The 18,803-nt window shown below is 42.4% G+C and overlaps 1 protein-coding gene across 2 annotated transcripts in view; it reads right to left on the bottom strand.

The window, feature by feature from the left end:
- The window catches only part of LOC129779844 (60S ribosomal protein L30), a 269,784-nt gene that overhangs the window by 58,918 nt on the left and 192,063 nt on the right, over positions 1-18,803 (bottom strand). The gene's annotated exons all lie outside the window — the stretch shown is intronic.

The following is an 18,803-nucleotide window of genomic DNA, read 5'->3' as shown; positions in this document are numbered from 1 at the left end:
GGCGCGCTTGTTTAGGATCCGTTGCTCCAATCTCCTTCGCCATGGAGGCTCACGCCTTTCACGGAGATGTTGGAGCAGTCCGCCTCTTGGCCTAATACGGTATCCTAAACTTTTGGCGGTCGCCACAGCAGCACAGTAAACTTTCAGTTGCAGCTCCTCCATGTTCTCAGCATCAACCAAGTGCAGCGGAAGAACGTGCTCGTTCATGAGCTTTACTGCACTTGTCAGCCTGCGGGAATGCTGCAACTTCGGGATCCTGGGGCACGACAAAGGGTCCGTGTCGCGGAACTGTGAGATCGCCTCGTCGTAATGGAAGACCAGATCGCGTAGTAGTTGTTGATCTGGCTGTGGATCTTCCGGCTCAGGGGGTTGTTGTACTGTGGCCTCCACTGGTGCTGATTCGCGTGCCCCACTCGCGAATGAATTGCTCAGCCGTACTGAACTTCGTCTCGACACATCGCTTGCTCTGCTTGTTCTGGAGCTTAGTTCTCTCTGCACCTGCTGCTTGATCTCGTCGACTTGCGTTTGGGAGAGCATATTGTTGCGTACAATCGCTCTACGCCTCGCGTTCATCGCGTTTTGGTCAAGCCTCCCGACGAACTCTGGATACGCTACCTCGAACATTGCGAGTATTCGAGGGCGACCGCTCATGTCCGTCTCCAAAGCAGTGCAGATGTAATAGGCGCGGATCACGAATTCATTCATTTCATGTGTCCACATGATCCGTCGCCTAGTAGTACCCACAAGTGTGGACGACTGTCGTCTGACAGTCGCAACACGCCTCGTAGGCGCAGCGTTTCGTTGGTGATGTCGATGGCTGCTGTTTCCGTGTGGCGGTAGCTCTTCGGGTTGAACCCGGCTGGTGGCCCGCTCTTGCACATCGCCCTCCAGCCGCTGGCCGCTCGCTCTTACGCCCGTTCCAGGACCAGCTCCAGTTCGGGGACCCTCCTCGGGCGATCGCATTCTGAGTATTCTTCGTGAACGTAGCTCCATTTTCTGGGTGTATCTCCTTTGCCCGGGAGACAGCGGGTTGGCAAGGCCTCCATGACCCGGGAGGCCTTCCCCGGGAGAGATATAGCGCTCTGACTCGCTCGCACCCCCTCACTTAGCCACTTTCGACACCCGTTCTCGGAGCCAAGACCAGGTGTGTGTTTCCAGTTCACGCCCGATCTAAAAATGTCGTCATATGATCTTCGTGGAGGCGTGAGATTTGAGGCGTGGAGGCGTGAGGGGTTTGGTTTGTTTTTTTTTTTTCATATATTTATTAATTTTTTTTTTTTATAAATAAAATGTGTGTGACCTAACATATGTAATACGTTGGTAACACATATATTAGCTCACAAGCATTAGGTGTTAGTATGAATGATGTGGTTAAGTCTGTAACATATAGTAAATAATTGTATAGTGGTTAAATAAGCTCCAAAAGATCCGTCTCCTTCAGGAAATGCAGTAATTTGTCCTCCTCCAAGTTATCTCTTGCTAGGGCTGTCCTTGGGTTGTCAGTTATCTGAAACTTAGTTCTCATAAGGTTGTAACGTGGGCAGACAAGTAGAAAATGTTCTACGGTCAGCCTGACGTTACAGGTATTACAAATGGGTGGTTCGGTTTTTTCAACCAAGAACCTGTGCGTTAATTTGGTATGTCCAATACGAAGACGTGTTAGACATACTTGAAAAGATCTTTGGTTTCTATCCATCCAAGGATGGGTAGTGTTTTTAATTTTTCTCAAAAAAGTATCTCTGCAGATGTTCCAATCTTTCTCCCAGCACGTCATCAGAGATGACTTAACCCATCTGGTTATATCATCAGATGGGACGCTTGTGCTCCATAGTTCGGATGTTCTCCCTTCTTTGGCTAGGCGATCAGCCTCTTCGTTACCGCGGATTCCACAGTGACCTGGGATCCAGCAGAAGGTGATATCATTTTGGGCAGTTTTCTCTTCAATTGCGAGTACCCATGGATGTTTGCTACTTCCGCTCTCAAGAGCAAGAAGCGCGCTAGCAGAATCTTTGATGTAGCGATAAGAAGTGCCGCTAATTCAGCTGAAAATACCGAACAGATATTTGGGAGTTGGAACTTAACTTGCAGGTTATTAGCAAAAATGCCGATACCTACTTGTAAACCATCAAAGGATCCATCTGTAAAGATCTTGTGGTGAAAAAGGTATTTACTGTGGATGTGGTTGTTGAAAATGGCCAAAACTATGCTGCTGTTTTCACCAGCTCGCACAGAGTTTTTAATTGACCAATCAATCTGAGGTTCCCGTTTATACCATGGTCGAAGGTTAATAATGGGAATTGGTGCAATCGTTGGAAGAGTGGTTCGGCATGTATCCTGCAACCAGTTATTCACTCTCACAAGAGAGGATTCAAATGTTGGATGTTTCTCGAGCGTTCGTATCGCGCGCGTGCTGTAGAATCTCGTGAGGAACAATTTGAAGGGTAAATTGCCTGACTCAGCGAGTAACGCTTTACTTGGGCTAGTTCTAAAGGCCCCTGATGCTAGTCTTATTATCTTTTGATAGCTAGGCCTCAGTTCTTCAAGCGTTTTCCAGGTGGCACGGCTGAAGAGTTCAATACCGTAAGTAAGTTTGGAATAGACTAAGCTTCTTCCAATGTTGAAGATAGTTTTGCGGGATCCTGTTCGGCTTCGACCGCTTATAACGCTAACTAAGTTAAGGCGGTTTTTAATGTCCGATATTGTACTCTTTATATGTTTATTGAACGTGAGTTTTTTGTCCACCATTACACCGAGAATTCGTGCAGAATTGACTCGTTTAATGGAACTACCGTTCAGAAGATAAGAACGTAGTTTTTTCCTGTGACGCTTATTGTTGCAGCAATGAAGAACTTGAGATTTTTCAGCTGAGATCCTAAATCCCACGGAATTCGCCCAGTTATTAACAGACGAGATTCCTTCCTGAAGTCTTCTTCTTGCTAGTACTGGGAATGAGTTTTTTGAAATTAGCAGAATATCATCTGCGTATAGCAAAGCGTCAATATTTTGGGGTATGGCATCAAATAATGATTGCATCGCTATCAGGAAAAGAGCAACCGATAGCACAGAACCCTGTGGCACTCCATTTTCTTGCAGTTTACTGGTGGAGGTGACTCCTCCGAGAAGAACTTTGAAGCTACGATTTTGTAGAAAACTGCGAATTATCTCGAACAAATTACCTTCGATACCCCATTGATGGAGTTGGTCCAAGATATTATATCTCCAGGTTGTATCGTAGGCTTTGGATATGTCCAACAGAGCGAGTTCCCCGTGAAGGTGGTCTCGCGTGATCACGTGAAGGTGTTGATCAAGTTGGCTGAAATACGTGTTTTTTTTTTTTTTCCCAAAATATATTTTTTATTAAGGCACATGTGGCGTTAGCCTGACGGGGCCGGGAGTCCAATATTTTGACAATTTTTGTCTTACAACTATGTTAGTAATATGTAACCGATTACTCGCGGTTGGCTCGAGGTTAGTATTACAAGTGTTCTCATAATTGGTATGTTGCAGTCTTCGATGCTCTATGCGTGTGCCCGACACGGGCTACTTCCTATTGGGATGCAGCTGACCATTAATCAGCAACGCCCCCCTAGTCTGTACCCCATATCTAGCGTGGTGCGTCTTTCTCGACTCGAGGAATCCAGGATAGAATGGTCACTAGCCGGCGCAATCATCAGCTTGTGTAGAGTTGTCATGAGCGGTACAACCTTTGGCTCTTGTTGAATGATCAGTGGACTGCACAACCTTTGGCCCGTGCATCTGTAAAGAGTGTGTGTATGTATTGCCGCGACTAAGTAAAAGTTTATCGATTGGATAGGAGGGATATGAAACGGGGACACAACGAAGGAAACATCATTAAACGTTGACATCGGCGTTTCTGAGGAACAGGTATAGATGAAGCAGAAGATCAGGATCCCGGCTACCTAAGATATCCCGGACGTCTGCCTTTTGCTCTCAGTGCTCTAGAGAGCTGAGAGCGAGCAGCATGGAACCGGATACACGACCAGACAACATGCTCGATGTCGTGGTAGCCATCGCCACAACCACAAAGATTGTTTGCTGCGAGCCCAATGCGATAGAGATGCGCGTTTAGGTTGTAGTGATTGGACATAAGCCGAGATATCACGCGAATGAAATCACGACCTACATTCAATCCCTTGAACCATGCACTCGTCGAGACCTTAGGGATAATCGTGTGTAACCAACGACCGAACTCATCTTCACTCCACATGCGCTGCCAACTAACGAGTGTGTCCTGACGAGGAATGTGAAAAAATTCATTATAGGCAATTTGCCTTTCAAAAAGTGTGCCTTCTGAAGCGCCCACCTTAGCTAGCGAGTCCGCTTTCTCATTCCCCGGAATCGAGCAATGAGAGGGAACCCATGCTAAGGTAATCTTGAATAATTTTTCGACCAAAACACTCAATAGATGTCTTATTCTTGTTAGGAAATAAGATGAGCGTTTATCAACTTTCATTGAGCGGATTGCCTCTATTGAGCTGAGACTGTCTGAAAAAATAAAATAATGGTCGATGGGCAGTGTTTCAATGATCCCTAGAGCATAGTATATCGCACCCATTTCTGCGACATACACGGAACAAGGATCTTTGAGTTTGAAAGAGGCACTGGAATTTTCATTGAAGATGCCGAAGCCAGTGGACCCGTTTATGTATGTACCGTCAGTAAAGAACATTTTATCAGATCCAACTTTCCCATATTTTTCCGAAAATATCGACGGAATAACATTGGAGCGTAGGTGATCTGGTATTCCATGGATTTTTTGTCGCATGGACAGATCAAAAATGACAGAGGAATTGCAAAAGTATGGGAAGCAAACTTGGTTGGAGATGCCTGGTGAAGGGTGCACTTCGTGGGTAAGGTACTCATGGTATAAAGACATAAAACTTGACTGAGGAGTCAGCTGGAGTAGATTTTCGAAGTTATCAATCACCAATGGATTCATGATCTTGCAACGGATGAGAAATCTGTAGGATAATTCTGTGAACCGAAGAGTAAGCGGGGGTACTCCTGCCAAAACTTCGAGACTCATCGTATGTGTCGAATGCAAACACCCCATGGCTATACGCAAGCAACGATATTGTATCCTCTCCAGCTTGAGAATATGAATCCTGGCAGCTGATCGGAAGCAAAAACTGCCATATTCTAACACTGACAATATCGTTGTTTTGTACAACTGAATGAGGTCTCCTGGATGGGCACCCCACCATGTTCCGGTTATTGTTTGGAGAAAATTGATTCTTTGCTGGCATTTCTGTTTCAAATACGCAATGTGTCTCCCCCAGGTACATTTAGAATCAAAATATACACCCAGGTATTTGAAAAACATAGAGTGTTGGATCGTTTTGCCGGATAGGTAAAGCTGGAATTGGGCGGGTTCGTGCTTCCTAGAAAAAACGACCATTTCAGTTTTCTCCGTAGAGAATTCGATACCCAGCTTGAGGGCCCACGTGAACAGATTGTTCATGGTATCTTGCAACGACTTTTGCAGAGCGACGGGATTAGTACCCGTGATGGAAATAACTCCATCGTCTGCAAGTTGTCTCAGCGTGCATTCTCTAGTTAGACAATCATCCATATCATTGATGTAAAAACTGTACAAGAGGGGGCTTAGGCAGGAGCCTTGCGGTAGGCCCATAAAACTGTAACGAGAAGATTTTGAGTTGCCATGAGAGAAATTCATGTGCTTTTCTGACAGTAAATTGTACAGGAAATTATTCAGAATTGGTGAAAGTCCACGATTATGAAGCTTCTCTGAGAGAATTTCCATGGAAACTGAATCAAATGCCCCTTTGATATCGAGAAAAACGGAAGCCATTTGTTCTTTGCGAGCAAATGCGATTTGGATTTCAGAAGATAGCAGCGCGAGACAATCATTCGTCCCTTTACCTCGGCGGAAGCCAAACTGCGTATTTGACAGCAAATTGTTCGTTTCGACCCACTTGTCTAAACGAAGTAGAATAATTTTCTCTAACAATTTGCGAATACAGGATAACATTGCAATCGGCCTATACGAGTTGTGATCGCAAGCCGGCTTGTTGGGTTTTCGTATGGCTATCACTCTCACTTGTCTCCAGTCATGCGGGACAATATTCAGCTCCAGAAACTTGTTGAACAAGTTCAGCAAACGCTGTTTTGCCAAGTCGGGAAGATTCTTCAACAAGTTGAATTTAATCTTGTCCGACCCCGGAGCTGAATTGTTACATGAGAGGAGGGCAATTGAGAATTCTACCATCGAAAAATTCTCATAATCGCAATGGAGCGGAATATCGCGTACGACGCTTTGTGCAGGAACAGAATCGGGACAAACCTTCCTTGCAAATTTGAAAATCCAACGGTCAGAGTATTCCTCACTTTCATTGGTATGGTTCCAGCCACGCATTCTCCTAGCCGTATTCCAAAGAGTACTCATAGCGGTCTCCCTTGACAAACCATTGACGAACTTCCGCCAATATCCACGCTTTTTTGCTTTAATCAGACCTTTTAGTTTGGCTTCTAGAGCTTGGTACTTTCGAAACCATTCCACTAATCCAGTTTTCCTGAATTTTTTGAAAGCGGATGATTTTTCAAGGTAGACCTTTGAACATTCCTTGTCCCACCAAAGTGATGGAGGACGACGTCGGAAAGTGGTAGCCGGTACACGTTTCTTTTGAGCTTGAAGTGCGCTATCGTAAATCAAACTTGATATAAAATTATACTCTTCAAGGGGAGGAAGTTCATGCATCGAAATGATTGCTTCAGATATTAATTCTGCAAATTTTCTCCAGTCAATATTCTTCGTGAGGTCATACGCAATATCGACTGACTCACTAGATTTTGATTCATTGGCGATCGATAAAATTATTGGTAGGTGATCACTACCGTGGGGATCTTGGATTACCTTCCACATGCAATCCAGGGATAACGAAGAAGAGCATAGAGATATGTCTAGCATGCTTGCCCGTGCAGGAGGGTTGGCTATCTTAGTTGCTTCCCCAGTATTTAAAACTGTCATGTTGAAGTTGTCGCACAGATCATAAATCAACGTGGCACGGTTGTCATCGTAGAGTGACCCCCATGCTGTTCCATGGGAGTTGAAGTCACCTAAGATTAACCGCGGCTCCGGCAATGCCTCGATAATATCAAAGAACTGATGGCGGCCTACCGTAGTCCTGGGAGGAATATATATCGAAGCAATGCAGAGTTCTTTGCCATTGATTTGTATCTGGCAAGCGACAACTTCAATGCCTGTAATCGATGGGATAGTGACTCTATAGAAGGAGTGACGTTTTTTGATCCCCAATAGTACGCCACCAAACGAGTCGTTACGATCTAGGCGAATAATGTTGAAATCGTGAAAATTCAGCTCGTCGGCTGAACAAAGCCATGTTTCACAGAGAGAAAATACATCACAGTTAGAACTGTGAACTAAAAATTTAAATTGGTCTAGTTTAGGGATGATGCTTCTGCAATTCCACTGTATGACAGTGGTCAAATCCTTGACCTCTTGCGCTGAATTAGGCATCGAGGGAAATGAACGCTGCTAAAAAGCCACATTTTTCTTTCAAAAATGTTCTCACAACCGGAAGCAAACATAATACTATGCTTTTAAGAGGATCATTTATATTTAAAGCATTTAAAATGTTATCCACAAGGTCTGAAAGCGCAAGCAGGCCAGGTAGTGGCTGTTGCTTCGACCGCGAAAATGGAACAGACGTGTTCGTTGTTGTTCCGGGAAGTGCTGAGGACCCCTGGTTGGTAGCATGACCACGTAAACCGGGAGGTACTTGCTTCGGCCTATTCTCAGCACGTTCAGTTCGAGGCTTCATTCCAACTTGGGAAGTTTCGGTATTCTTTCTGGGGAGTGATGGAAAAGAAGTAATTTTTCTTTTCCTGATGGCACCCTGCGATGTACCGGAACATCCGGCATTGGGAGCGTCAGCAACAGGCTCGTGTTGGTACCATTGCCTTGACGAAAAGCATGTTGTCGAGGATCCAGGAGATGACGTTCTTCAAGGTTCGTCATCAATCTCCGTTTGATCATTCTCTCGAAGACCTTACCTAGGCAATTGAGAAAGGTGATGGGACGAAAACTAGTGGCTAGTGGTTTTTTCTCCATCGGTTTAGGGATGGGGATGACTAGCCCTTCCTTCCATGAGTCGGGGAAACATTTGCTAGCCCAAAGGTTATTATAAATTTGGAGCAGCGACGTTTTGACGTGGAAAGGTAAATGTTTTAACATGCTGTATTCTATTTCGTCTGGTCCGGCTGATTTGCCTTTGGACTTACTAATGGACCACAACATTTCTTTCATAGAGAACCTGATATTGTAAATATGAGGTTCCCCTGAGTCCGAGGGAAACTCTGTAGTCTCCGCGGCAGTTTTACGAGCTTTGAAGTCGCTTTTGTAGTTGGAGGTGGCAGAAGTACTAGCAAAATGGTCAGCTAAATGTTCAGCAATGGTTCCGGGATCATCGGTAGTGGTACCATTGATCATAATGGAATAGCCTCGCGATCTTTTTTTGCCACTGATTGCATTAACCTTGCTCCACAGTTCACTAGAAGTTGTCTGAGGGCAAAAGCTATCAAGAAATTTAAGCCAGCTATTTTGTTTAGCTTCCGCTATAATTTTCCTTGCTCTAGCTCTAGCAGATTGAAAATCAGCTAGGGCAAGTACTTTTGTCTCACTACCGTCCAGTTGTCTTCTAAGCTTCCTTAGCGCTTTTCTTCTGGATTTAATGGCCTGTTTGACATCATTATTCCACCATGGGACTGCCTTCCGTCCGGAGATACCACTAGTGCGGGGTATATTAGCTTTCGCTGCTGCGAAAACGGCTTGGGAAAACTCCTCTACTGAATAGTTACCCTGTGCAGGTAACAGATGCGAAATGGTTGATTCGAAACCATCCCAGTCGGCAAATTGGTACAACCATCTCCTTCGCAGGAGGATTTTTGGATTACTGGTCAGTGTTCGGATGTGAATGGGAAAATGATCACTTCCTCTTAGATCATCATCGACACACCATCTGACTCTGGGCGCAAGGTCCCATGAGGTAATCGTTAAATCAATTGAAGAAGTAGAGCCAGAGTGTTCATCCATACGAGTATGTTGGAAGTCGTTCAGGATGATGAGGTTAAGTTGTTCAACGATTTTTAAAATAATTTTACCTCTTAAATTGCATCTTTGGCCACCCCATACAGTATGGTAGGCGTTAAAATCACCCATGATTATGAAAGGGTGTGGTAATTGTTGAATGGCATTGTTCATTTCTGCTTCCAAATTACTGTTACTATGCGTTGGGGAAATGTATATAGAAGCGAGGGTTAACCGTAACGGTCCCGTGAGTTGGATTGCGCATATCTGTAACTGTGATGAAATTTGGATGAGGGTATGTGGGAGATGGCTCAAAACAGCAAGGCATACTCCACCCTGGCGTGAGGTTAGTCCCTCACGGAAGTACCATTTGTATTTACCTTGTAGTGAAAGATTAAAATCAGGTGAAATCTTAGTCACTCTGGCTTCTTGGAATGCAAGTGTTAGTGGGAGATGTTTCTCCTCAGCTAACATTAATTTAATTTCATCCATTGACCTACTAAGCCCACGCAAATTCCATTGAATGGCAAGTTTTCGGTTGGATGTTGAATTTTGGACAACAGGTGTACTGTTTTTGTGTGGAGTGTTGAATTTTAAGAAATGTTGTGGAGGCTCTTGAAGGGTTTAATTAATTTGGAAGGAGGTATATCAGAAATTATTTTGACTGTTTGTTACCTTTGGAAGTCTTGGTCTTCAGTCTAGGGTCAAATTTTAAATAATTTGGTATTGTTCGATTCGTATTGGGTACTGTTTTGTATGAAGTGGATGGTTGAGGGTCGGCCTGTTGTGGGGCGGCCGGTTGAGAGATTTCTGGTTGTTGGTTTTTATATCTTTTCCTTGTTTTATCATTAACGCGGAAATTTTCATCTTCAGATGATTTCAAATCATCTGAAGTTGAAGTTTTTGAATTTTTGATTTTACGTTTATTTAATTTTGCTGATTCAGTTTCCATGGGAATTTCTGGATCAGTTTCGGAATCGGAAGTGGAGATGGTATATTCAGTGTCTGGCTGGTTAACTATCGGTGTGGAAACCGTTTGGATGATTGGGGTAGGGTTGGGCTGCGTGCAGTTGCACTTACAGCGATTGCATCCCGTGCTTTGGATTAAGTTAAGTCTCTCTTGGACTTTGCTTGCGTACGAGGATCCATTTACTTTGGTCTGGTAGCTTTGTTTGGCTTCCTTGTACGATATTCCTTGGTCTACCCTCACTTTGGTAATATTGTTCTCTGCAACCCATGCGGGGCATTTTCTATTCGTAGAAGGGTGGTTGCCACTGCAATTTACACAGAAGGCAGGAGCGTTGCAAATGAAGTTCTTGGCTGTTTCTTCATTGCCTAGTTCTGGGTGTGCTTGTCCACAGTTTCGGCATAATTGGATCTTGGTTCTACATTTTTTTGAAGTATGTCCGAATTTGTAGCAGCCGAAGCACTGCATAGGATTCGGATAAAAATTGCGCGTGGGGGCGCGGATAAAGCCAAAGTTAATATATTCCGGGATTACAGTACCTCTGATGGTCAAAATCAGGGTTGGAGTTGGAATTAATTCCTTCTTAGTTGGGTCCATACGGGAAATTCTTTTGATCGCAATAACTCTTTGGTCAGCAAGCTCTTTTAAAAGTACAGCTTCTGCCATATCAATCACATCCCTACAGGATACCACGCATTTGCGCTGGTTCAAGGTAGGGTGATAAGTTATCTCCACAGGGGTTTTGTCAATTAATGACTTAATACCCAGGAGCGCATCTACATATTCCTTGTTACGAATATGGATCACGTATTGCAAATTATTGTTCTCATCGCGCTGTGGTCTCGCGTCCGTAACAGCGATCCGTAACAGCTTGGATGGTTTTGGAAACAACGAAAGGGTTTGATGGTAGAGTATTCTTGCCAGTTGCTTTGAGCAATAAAATTTGGAGCTCCCCACATAAGGGGTCGGCCCAGAGAGGAGAGGTGCGTGTGGTGGGCACGCCATTATAAAGGTTTGTTGACTTACCGGCACTGCTGGAAGCCATGGTAGAGGCTGGCTATACCCGGGAGGTACAGCCAGGGGGGTTGATGTAGAGATACACACTAAAAATGGCACTAATGCAGAATAAAAAAAAAAAAAAGAAAAGGCTCAACAGTTTCGGAGCTTGTTTCAAAAAAGTTTTTTAAATTTCACTAGAAACACTACTTTTAATACAATGAAACACTACTATAATGTCTATGAGGTTTAAAGAAAAACTGTTAAAATATCACTAACACTATGTACTGCTGCTGGGGGGGGGTGCGCCCCCGCACCGGAGAAACGGTAGTATGGGTACACCACCACTCTGCAATCCAGGATCAAACACCAGCTGAAAATAAAAACCACCACCAGAGATAAGTAACCAGTAATAATAATGTGGGGTATATATAAGTGAGCTGCAAAAACGCGCCAAAAACAGGGACCGACGCTAGGGGCAGTGAAAACTGCCGGTATCGAAAGCCACCAACCGTCTAGGCTATTCGGTGGCCTCCTCCTTGTCCTCGTCTTGTACACCTGTGGGAAAAAACTTTATTTAGGACTGATTAGAGCCTCAAGGAATTTCCTTTAGCATAGAACCAGTTGTATGAGGAGTAAACTTCTATTTTCGCTACTCTTTTCAAAGGGGCGCTACAAACATGACCGTCTCGGTTGAATGTCAGAAGCACCGTGAAATGAACTAAAGCAAAGGAAGCGTCATTTTATAAACCATAAAAGTATAGAATCTAAATCCCACCCTTATTATATTCGTGAGTATACAGTAAGCTTATACAATAAAGAGGGTGGGGTTTACATTCGATTCTTTTATGTTTTATAAAACGACACTTCCCTTGCTTTCGTTCATTTCTTACTCTACTCTCGCACCGTGAGGACTCGTTTCATCGGGACTAAGCAGACAGCTCGTTAGTCTTTCGGTGGTAAGGCACCACGAAAACAGCTCGGATAAGCGAATCAGCCGCAGGAAGCATGAAGAAGCCACATCGCTATCGACCGGGAACTTCGCATGAAATTCGTCGCTATCAGAAGTCGACCGAATTGCTGATCCGCAAACTACCTTTGCAGCATTTGGTTCGTGGAATTGCTTAGGACTTCAAAACCGACTTGCGCTTCCAAAGTTCCGCGGTTATGACGCTGCAGGAGGCTTATTCGAAGATACCAATTTGTGTGCTATCCATGCAAAACGCGTCACATCATGCCCAAGGACATCCAGCTGGCCCATCGTATCCGAGGAGAGCGTGCTATATTAGCTTAGCATATAATCAACAGCCCTTTTCAGGGCTCCAAATTTGATGGATTAGAGTTCAGAAAAGTTTTTTACAGGCCGAACTGAAAGGAGCATTTAGCGAAAATCGTGGTCTCGATAATAATTCGTTACCGATAGGTGCCATGGATATGGATTTCTTAATGAAGAATATGAAATACATGACATGATGTAGTGAATATATCCCCATATCGAAGAAATTACTTTGATGAAACTGTTTACCGTTTGTCGTTTTTAATTGTTGGGAAAGGGCATTATTTCTGCTGACTAAATTCCAAGAAAAAATCCATTCCTTCTTTAAGTGTGATTCATTCTGCTTCGGATCAACGGAACAGTATGATAATCATTTCATACAAAAGATAAAATGTCCAAGAGTTATATGATTGCTATTTATTGAGTCGACAAATTGTTTCAATAGCTTAATGATAGCTTCGAAAACAGGTTATTGAAATCATTCGTATCCGTATGTAGCGCGCCCACTTGGAAACCCATTAATCTTATTGGAATGTGAGATGGGGAAGGTCATACTTACGTCTATGCATTATGCTGTACACTACAGACTTTTTTTCTCCGTACTGATTAAGAAGCCGACCGATCTATCGGTCGACAAGTCAGTCTGCAGTCGGCGGGGGCTCTTAATTTCGTTTTTGCAGGCCGAACCGAAAAAAATTCAGTCGAGTTAACTCTTTTTTACAGTAATGCTTTTGAATCCGGACACTTTGCATTACATTCAATATCATACCACAGCCATAACATTTTTTTCATGTTGAATTTATGCGATTAATAGTTGCTAATATAGTTACTGATAGTTTCTTGATAGTTACTAATCAATCGCATTAATTCAACATGCAGAAAATGTTGTGGCTGCGGTATGGTATTAAATGTAACGCAAAGTGTCCGGATTCAAATACATTACTGTATACTTACTTCGATGTTATTCGTTTCTCTCTCAGGGTAAGCAACGAATATAATAAGGGTGGGGTTTAGATTCTATACTTTTATGGTTTATAAAATGACGCTTCCTTTGCTTTCGTTCATTTCTTACTCTACTCTCGCACCGTGACGACTCGTTTGTTTGGGACCAAGCAGATAGATAGTTAGTCTTTCAGTGGTAAGGCACACGAAAGCAGCTCGGATAAGCGCACCAGCCGCAGGATAGGTGAAGAAGCCACATCGCTATCGACCGGGAACTTTGCGTGAAATTCATCGCTATCGGAAGTCGACCGAATTGCTGATCCGCAAGCTACCTTTGCAGCTTTTGGATCGTGGAATTGCTCAGGACTTCAAAACAGACTTGCGCTTCCAAAGTTCCGCGGTTATGACGCTGCAGGAGGCTTATTCGAAGATACAAATTTGTGTGCTATCCACGCAAAACGCGTCACATCATGCCCAAGGACATTCAGCTGGCCCATCGAATCTAAGGAAAGGGTGCTATATTAGCTTAGCATATAATCAACGGCCCTTTTCAGGGCTCCAAATTTGATGGATTAGAGTTTAGAAAAGTTTTTTACAGGCCAAACTAAAACGAGAATTTTCGTTTGGATGCCATACAGCATCGAGAAAATTCCGGAAAGATCTAATCGTTGCTGAAAAATAATCTGCCAGTTCCCTGGGAATTGAAGAATACATCCATGCGAAAGAGTTTATTTTAATGTTTTCAAATTATATGGCGAACACAGCGACCAAATACATTTGATTTCGTAATTTTTCAATCAAGTGTAATTAGCTGGAAAGCTTCTGAAGATTATTCTTTCCCATCAGTAGGATATTTTCGTATCCAATATTGGATGCATAACATGAAAAACGGAAAATGTTTCGTATCGCGAAAATTATATAATTTTCAATCGATTATTGCTCAGTCGCCGAAATTTTCTTACTCAGAGAGTTCATTCTCCTTTAATTTGCCTTCCAAATTGCCATCGTTAACCACACCTTCTCTCGATTCAATCACGCACGAAAAGCATACTGAAATGATATTCAACATCGTTACTGAACGAGCTGAACGGCGAGGGATCGAGGGATTCATTACCTGGCCTGACCTGACCTGAAATGCAATCAGTTTGTTCTAACTGTGGGAGTTAAAGGGTGGGAGGGAGCGCAGAAAAGCCGATGCTGATACTCTCGTGACCAAGAGAGTATCAGTATCGAAATACGGTTCCTCGGGAAGACATAGAAGCAGCCGCCACACCCACACACATACACGCGCGCAACTCTTTTCATTTGCTGGTTATCGAGAGGAAACCTGGAAAGAAATGATCGTTGTTGAAAAATAAACTGCCAGTTCCCCTTGGAATTGAAAATTACATTCAAGCGAGTTTATTTCAATGTTTTCTATCCATATAATACTGCGACCACATACATTTGGTTTTGTGATTTGTCAATGAAGTGCAGTTAGCAGGAAAGCTTCTGAAGATTATTCTTCAGAACAAGGTTTTTTGTATCCAATATTGGATGCATAAAACCTTGAGTCTCCAACGTAACACTCTCGTTTTTTAAGTCACCCAAATATTTATTTATTCATTCATTCAGGATGGATTTAGATTCAACTTCAAACAAATGATCTCTAAATCAACGATAGTCCTACGTCACCCTTGCGGTTATACCATAGATATAACCCACTTCCTGTTTTTAGGTAGGAAATTCGTTTGATAGTAATTCAAATAATATGATAAAATTTACTTATGAAGTTGTATGTATCGTACAAGAAACACTTACTTTCTGGCATTCTGAACCAAGACGCATTGATGGTTTCAGCGCATTAAGCTCCTCACTAAATTCCTCCAACGTTACCTTAACCTGGATTTTATTTGAACTTCCTCCACAAATACCTCGAGAAATGTTTACATTCGCTTCCATTGGTTCAACGAGTCGTTCAAACAGGTGGTGATTTGTCTGTCCACTCGTTTTCAGCCACTGAAATATGTGCTGGAAGTAAGTTCTGCATTGTAAATTATAACTTAATTAATATGAATGATGTTGGATTGAACAATTACCTTGTATAGACTATTCTGGCAGCACCGTAGAACAAATGCTGATCAAAACAAACGAACATGTGTTGCAAATTGCATATATTGAAGCGTTTCTAAAATGTTTCCCAAAAGGATGCAAGCCAAAACAAAATAATTCTCTGAAGATATGCAACAAGTGAACCAAACAACTCGAAAAGTTCTGACACTTGCATCGATAGTTATCACTCGCTCGGTGCTATCGAATTGCTCGATTTCTATAATAGTAAAATAGGTCTAACGAGCAAAATTCTTATCGCCTCGATTTCTATTATAGGGCCCAACTATCCAATTTGGGCTTCACTCCCATCATTTCACCAAAATAGCTGCTGGTAGGTTCCATACGTTGGTTGGTTAACAGTTTTGTGGGTCCCCAACTCAAATTGCATTTTTTTTCAGCTTCCAACGAAGCTGAAAGAGCTTTAGGGCCCTATTATAGAAATCGAATCGAGGATTCGATACAATCACTATCACTATCACACCGAGTAAAATCTGGAAATATAGAAATCGAGGAAAACTGCTCGATTCGTTAGCAAGCTCGAATGCCAGCGGTTGTGATGAAATATTTTGAAACAAGTTTGAAATGTTTCATGAAGCACTATAAAAAGGATGCCAAATCTTTTTTTGAGGCACCTGCTATGAAAATGTATTTCCAAAAGTGTTAATATGGTTATGTTTTGGAGTAAATTGATATTCCCTCAAAGAATGAAGCTTAATAGGCGTAAGGCACGCATGCATATGTAATAAAAACGACAGCGTGGAACAATTTGCTGTACAAAAAATATAATGATTAGAAAATCTATGGAATTCCGTAAAAAGTCATGCACGAATTTCAGTTTTTTTAGTGAAACAATTTTTGTTGTTCATGTAATGCAACATGTAATTCTCATTTAGCGTTGATTTCTTGTTGTAGCGGCGTCGATAGCTTTATTCTATTGGGGCCACCACCTGTTGATCTAAATTCTCGCTTGTTGTGTGCTAGTGTTTTCTTTACCTTTCCCCTCATGTGAGTCCAAACCTGTAATTTAAATAAAATCATTATTGTTTTGCAGGATAGCTTTAGCATATGGTATAGAGCATTATACCACTCCGATCATTAGTTTGATCTATTGTAGTCAAAATGGTATAGTTTGGCATAGTATAGCAATAAAAAAGAAAATTGCTGCCAAAAATAACGTGCTGAGTAAAAAGCAAAAAAGTAAGCAATTTTTAGGTAGGAAATTCGGTTGAAAGAAATTCAAAGAGTATGATAAAATTTACTTATGAAAGTTATGTGTATCGTAAAAGAAATACTTACTTTCTGCCATTCTGAACCTAGATGCATTGGTGGTCTCAGTGCATTAAGCTCCTCTCTGAATTCCTCCAACTTTTCCTACACCGGGATTATATTAGAACTGCCTCCACAAAAACTTCGAGCAATGTCTACATTCGCTTCCATTGTTTCATGGAGCCGTTCAAACTGGTGGTGATTTGTTTTTTTTTTCTTCCACCACTGATTTTCAGCCACTGAAATATGCGCTGGAAGTAAATTCTGCATTGTAAGTTATAACCAGAGTTGCAAAATCTCACACTCACTTTACTGACAGCGCAAGATATTGAGACAACATCAAAATCAACCACCAATTCCCCTGCAGTTCATGACAAATGAACCAATCTTAAGGCTGATTTAGACGATGCCAGTCAGCGCTCTAGTTGAAGTATCCAGTGAATAGAGAACAGACACTCTGTTTAAGTTAGAGGCCAATTACTTGTTTGATACTGGTACAAGTAACTTGAACAGAGTGTCTGTTCTCTGTTCACTGGAGACTTCAACTAGAGCACTGACTGGCATCGTCTAAATCAGCCTTTAATTCCATGCAACCGACACTCCGTCACGTGGAACATTTGGTTTTTGCATTATTCCCCACACTCATTCGTTCCACTGTCTCACTGAGAATTTACGCCCGAAATTTTCATACGCATCTTCGATCAGCTGACAGTGGAAGGGAACAAAATTCCATACAAGGAAATATCATCTCACTGACACCGCGTCAGACGTTTAAACGCGTGTTCGTGTGTATGTTTTCCTGGTATGTTTCTAGCCCCGGTCCCATTTTTGTGCCGCTTATTGCACACACATCGATGGGCAACGGCACATTTGAGTGCTGAGTTTATGGGTGTATGACCAACGAAAATTTCACCAGGACGCAATGAAAGGTGATATTTTCGGCTTGGGCATTCACTGACATCGAGAATGAACTGATATTTCTGTTGATGGAACGAAAACTATATCAAAACAAACGAGATGGTGAGCCAGCGGTCATAGGCACAGCGGCACCGCGATAGAAAGAAGTGAAGAATGCCGGTGGAGATATTTTGCACTGATAAAAATTGCTTTTCGATTTCAACATGTTCTTTCGAAATTTTGCATCCTTGGTTATAACATGATTTATATAAATAAAGCTGGATTGAACACTTACCTTGTATAGACTATTCTGGCAGCACCGTAGAACAAATGCTGATCAAAACAAACGAACATGTGTTGCAAATTGCATATATTGAAGCGTTTCTAAAATGTTTCCCAAAAGGATGCAAGCCAAAACAAAATAATTCTCTGAAGATATGCAACAAGTGAACCAAACAACTCGAAAAGTTCTGACACTTGCATCGATAGTTATCACTCGCTCGGTGCTATCGAATTGCTCGATTTCTATAATAGTTAAATAGAGCTAACGAACAAAATTCTTATCGCCTCGATTTCTATAATAGGGCCCTTAATTTGCTACAACGTTGGGTTCAACGATACAACCCAGATCGTTTGCAGCCAGCGTGAAGATAGCGAGCGCAAGATGTTTTCCGTTACATTGTGATTTATTTATTTTTGAGGAAATATTTTCTATTCGCCGCCAACCGAGAACCCGTTAGTGCAGCGTGTAAATAAGGGGTATAAGAGCACTTAGGTCCAAATTAGTATAAATTGTGGAAAAAAGGAAAGATTGGAAGGAGCAAAAAAAACCTGACGTAAAGTGGATATTGAAATAAATCAAGCCGGGCTAGTATTTCACTAGTGGATAAATGTATCCTTTGGTTGAAGTTTACTTTATGCACTATGTTGAGGGTGTTTCATACTCTTCTGCTAATTATTGTTTTGTTCGGTGGGAGAGAAGATCCTTACATTCAACATCGATTGTTTTGTAAGTGTTCGTGCTCATCCCTTTTATGAAATTGGGCTTTTCAGGGGCATACTCAAAGGACCAGCCCTTCAAAGGGTAATTTTGTAAAACAAACCGATGGTGACACAAAGCTTTCCAAGCTCTCGTAATACTGTGTATAGCTCAGAACTATCGCGAGCGAATCCCGGCCTATTGCTGCCTGCTTGCGTGGATGCTGGCGATGGTAGGTTCGAGAAGGTTGCAATAATTATAGCTGGGAATATATTCAAATGTTCTCGTCTCCAGCTCAGTG

Source organism: Toxorhynchites rutilus, chromosome 3 (assembly GCF_029784135.1).
Source record: "Toxorhynchites rutilus septentrionalis strain SRP chromosome 3, ASM2978413v1, whole genome shotgun sequence".
NCBI lineage: Eukaryota > Metazoa > Arthropoda > Insecta > Diptera > Culicidae > Toxorhynchites > Toxorhynchites rutilus.
Note: the sequence above shows the minus strand (reverse complement) of the source record. Positions and strands in the feature narration are given on the sequence as shown.